At 45.6% G+C, this 4762-nt stretch overlaps 1 pseudogene across 1 annotated transcript; it reads right to left on the bottom strand.

The window, feature by feature from the left end:
* Positions 1–182: 182 nt before the first annotated feature.
* On the bottom strand, positions 183–1562 carry LOC105542816 (annotated as a pseudogene). Its single transcript, XR_001006531.1, has one exon. The product of XR_001006531.1 is annotated as an elongation factor 1-gamma-like (transcript).
* Between the last annotated feature and the right edge of the window lie 3200 nt (positions 1563–4762).

The following is a 4762-nucleotide window of genomic DNA, read 5'->3' as shown; positions in this document are numbered from 1 at the left end:
GGAGGCTGAGGCAGGAGAATTGCTTGAACCCGGGAGGCAGAGGTTGCAGTGAGCCGAGATCGTGCCATTGCACTCTGGCCTGGGAGACAGAGCGAGACTCCGTCTCAAAAAAATAAAATAAAATAAAAATAAAAGTAAATAAATAAATAAAAACAATAACAACGCAAAAAAAGTTTTTTTTTTTTTCAATGTTCAGTTTTCTTTAATGACCTCCATCTCCCTGAAGGGCAGGTTCAGGCAGCTAGGTGATTGCAAGAGATGTTCATTTGAAGATCTTGCCCTGATTGAAGGCTTTGTGCACATGCTGGAAGGCTGTCTCCCAGGAAAAGTACTCTCAAACCAGTGTCTGGGTCTCCTCGCTGCCAGGATCCAGTTTCTGCCATGTGTATGACTCGTAGTCCACCTGCCAATCTGGACTCAGTGGAAAGGCAAGCTCCTGGCCTCGGAAGACCCAGATTCCAGAAATGGAGCTGCTTATTGTTGGTTCCAAAGAGGATGACACTGGCAATGGTATTCTTACTCAGCTTGTCCAGTCACTGGAACATTCCAGTGATGAGATTGCAGCTCATGAAGGTCTGAGTGAGTTCTTCAGGGAAGTGATACTCTGAGTACCACAGGGACCAGCCGTCCTTATCAAAGTGCTCCCAGAAATATGACAGTGCCACAGAGAATGTATCCTCGTTGGAGAACTTGAGCTTCAATTCATCCAACACCAAGGTACTCTTGGGCAGGTGAGCAAAGAGGTCCTTGGCCTTGGGCTCAGCGGCCAGCGCCTGCTCACATTCATCCATCTCCTCCTCAGGAGTAGGGGCAGCCACCTTTTTCTCCTCCTGCTCAGCCTGGAGCTTCTGCTTCTCTTCCTGTGACCCCTTCTCTTTCCGTGGTGTGTCCTTTTTAGGCTGGCTCTCTACAAACTTCTTAGCATCAAACTGGGCCATCTTCTCACATAGTTTTGCTTTCCCCAAGACAGTGCAGAGCTGAGGCTGGTTAATGCAGGTGAGGAACAGCGGTTGGTATTGGGAAAGGCCTGGCAGAAAGAAGGTTCTAGGATCTGCTTATAGAGCCACAACAGGGTGCAGACAACTGTGATGTCAGCCAATGTCCTCCAGAAAAGTCCTTGTCTTCAAGTGAGCATCCAACAGCCCCAGAATTCGCCTCACTTCCTCCTTTGCATTCTCAGTGGCCTGTTTGTTGTGCTGCATGATGCTCAAGGTGGGGAACACCCAGGTACTGGTTGGGGACACTATATCGCTATCAGCAAAGCTCACTCACTGCGCCACCTGAGCTGCTGCCTCTGGAGTACTTCCCTGCAGCTCCTCATTGCTCACATAGTAGGCAATGGTATTGCTCTCAAACACACAGAATTTATCGTCACCCTCAAATGCTGGAATCTTGCCGGCAGGAAATTTGCGGAGAAATTCAGGGGTGAGGTTGGTTTGGCCAAAGTGGAAATGGTGTGGTGTGGAGAGCACACGGACCTGAGCCCCTCTATACTGAGCAGCGATGAGGGCCTTGAAGGTCCTTCAGTTTTCAGGATATGTGCACAGGGTCCCAGCCACCATGGTGATTCCACAAAGAAAGGCTTTTTTGTTTGTTTGTTTTTTAAGATAGAGTCTCACTCTCTCACCCAAGCTGGAGTGCAGTGGTGTGATCTCGGCTCACTGTAACCTCTGTCTTTCAGGTTCAAGCAATTCTTCTGTCTCAGCCCCCCCGAGTACCTGGGATTACAGGCGTGCACCACAACGCCCAGCTTTTTTTTTTATTTTTTTGTATTTTTAGTAGAGACGGGGTTTCACCATGTTGCCCAGGCTGGTCTTGAACTCCTGAGCTCAAGCAATCTGCTCACCTCAGCCTTCCAAAGTGCTGGAATTACAGGTGTGAGTCACCATGTTAGACCTGTAGTTCCCTTATTTGTGATATTTTACCTGGTTTTGATAAGAGGGTTATACTGGCCTGATAGAATGGCTCATAAAACTCAGGAAAACACTTTACTTACATTTACTCATTTATTAGAAAGCATTTTACAAAGGATACTGATGAACAGCCAGATGGAAAAGATGCACAGGTGAGGTATGTGAAAAGGGGTGTGGAGCTTCCGTGCCTTATCCTGGCACCCTCCAGGAACCTAGATGTGTTAGGCTATCTGGAAATGCTCCCAAACTTCGTCCTTTTAGGCTTTTATAGAAGCTTCATTTCATAGGCATGATTGACGAAATCACCAGCCATTGGTTATTAAGTCAACCTTTAACCCCTATTACCTCCCTGGAGTTTGGGAAGTGGGGCTGAAAGTCCCAACCCTCTAATCATGCTTGGTCTTTCCAGTGACCAGCTCCCATTCTGCAGCTACCTACAGGCTGCCACCAGTCATCTCATTAGCATACAAAAGACATTCTTATCACTCTGGAGATTTGAAGAGTTTTAGGTGCCTTTTAGGAAACCAGGACTTGAAGACTAATTTTTTTTATTATTTATTTATTTATTTATTTATTTTGAGATGCAGTCTTGCTCTGTTGCCCAGGCTGGAGTGCAGCAGCGTGATCTCGGCTCACTGCAACCTCTGCCTCCCGGGTTCAAGTGATTCTCTTGGCTTGGCCTCCTGAGTAGCTGGGACTACAGGTGCCCGCCACCATGCCCGGCTAATTTTGCATATTTTTAGCAGAGACGGGGTTTCACTGTGTTAGCCAGGATGGTCTTGATCTCCTGACTTCATGATCTGCCTACCTCGGCCTCCCAAAGTGCTGGGATTATAGGCATGAGCCACCATGCCTGGCGAAGACTAAATATTTATATTTCACAACATAATACCCTTTTGCTATTGCCCCCTACTGCCACCCTCAACAGCCCTAGACAACCATTAATTTCCTCGTGTCTCTACAGATTTGCCTATTCTGGATTTTTTTTTTTTTTTTGAGAGGGAGTCTTGCTCTGTCACCCAAGCTGGAGTGCCATTGCACGATCTCAGCTCACTGCAAGCTCTGCCTGCTGGGTTCAAGGGATTCTCCAGCCTCAGCCTCCCATGTAGCTGGCCACCATGTCTGGCTAATTTTTGCATTTTTAGTAGAGAAGAGGTTTCACCATGTTGCCCAGTCTGGTCTCAAACTCCAGGGCTCAAAGTGATCCGCCCACCTTGGCCTCCCAAAGTGCTGGGATTACAGGCATAAGCCATCACGCCCAGCCAGGATCTTTTTTTTGCAGACAGGGTCTCACTCTGTCACCTAGGCTGGAGTGTAGTGACATCATCTCAGCTCACTCACTGCAACCTCCATCACCGCTGGGGCTCTAGCGATCCTCACCTAGACTTCCCGAGTACCTGAGAATACAGATGCATGCCCTGGCTAATTTTCTTTATTTTTTGTACAGACAGAGTCTCCCTATGTTGCCAAGGCTGGACTCGAACACCTGGGCTCAAGTGATCCTCCCGCCTCAGCTTCCCAAACTGCTGAGATTATAGGCATGAGCCACCAAGCCCGGCTTGGACATTTTTTTGTAGATGGAATAATACAATAAGTACCACAATTTCTTTATCCCTTCACGTTTTGCTAGACACTAGGGATGCACTCAGTGCTTATCTATGAAGCTGTTATGATTATGTATATTTTTTTGTATGGACGTATGATTTCATTTCTCCTTAGGTACCTACCTAGGAATGAAATTGGTGGGTCATGGAATTTTTATGTTTAACTGTGTCAAGATCTGCCAGATTTATGTGCAAGGTGGTTGTAACACTTTACATTCAGGAGAAGGGGGAAGAGGAGAGAGAGAAAAAAAATTCACGTTCTTACCAGCAGTGTATGAGAGTTCCCATTTCTCTAATGCTCACCAAAAATTTGTATTCTTTTTTTTTTTTTTTTTGAGATGAAGTCTCACTCTTGTCGCTCAGGCTGGAGTGCAGTGACGTGATCTCGGCTCACTGCAACCTCTGCCTCCTGGATTCAAGCGATTCTCCTGCCTCAGCCTCCCAAGTAGCTGGGACTACAGGTGCCCACCACCATGCCAGGCTAATTTTTGTATTTTTAGTAGAGACGGGGTTTCACCATGTTGGCCAGGCTGGTCTTGAACTCCTGAACTCAAGTGATCCACCTGCCTCAGCCTCTCAAAATGCTAGGATTACAGGCGTGAGCCAGTGCTCCCAGCCTGATTTTAATTATAATCATCCCAGTGGATTTGAAGTGGTATCTCTTTTTGATTTTGATTTACATTTCCCTGATGGCTAATAATGGTGAGTATATTTCCAAGTGCTTATTGGCCATTTGTATATCTTCTTTGGAGAATGTCCATTCAAAGGTCTTACCCATTTTTAAATCTAGTTATTTGTTTATTGAGTTGCAATTGTTCATCGTATGTTCTCGGTACAAGTCTCTTATTAGATACAGGATTTACAAAAATGTCCTCCCATTGTGTGAATTTTGTTTTTCACTTTCTTGATAGTGTCCTTTGAAGCATAGGAGTTTTAAATTTTGATGTTATTCAGTATATATATTTTATCTTTTATTGATTGTGCTTTTGGTATTTGTGATACTGTTTTTACGTTTGATTTCGTAGGAGTCACCCCTAGTCAGAGCAGCTTATTGTTCAGTGTTTGGTCAGAGTTTTGTGTTTAAACCCCTCATGCCAATGAGGCTTCTGTTCTGTGTTGATGAATCTGTGTGTGGCTTGGAAAATGCATTTATGTCTCGCCTATGTCTTGCTCTAAGGTTCACTCTTTTTTCTTTCTTGAGACAGTTTCACTCTTGTTGCCCAGGCTGGAGTGCAGTGACGTGAT

Source organism: Mandrillus leucophaeus, unplaced genomic scaffold (assembly GCF_000951045.1).
Source record: "Mandrillus leucophaeus isolate KB7577 unplaced genomic scaffold, Mleu.le_1.0 Scaffold1063, whole genome shotgun sequence".
NCBI classification, from domain to species: Eukaryota; Metazoa; Chordata; class Mammalia; order Primates; family Cercopithecidae; genus Mandrillus; species Mandrillus leucophaeus.
Note: the sequence above shows the minus strand (reverse complement) of the source record. Positions and strands in the feature narration are given on the sequence as shown.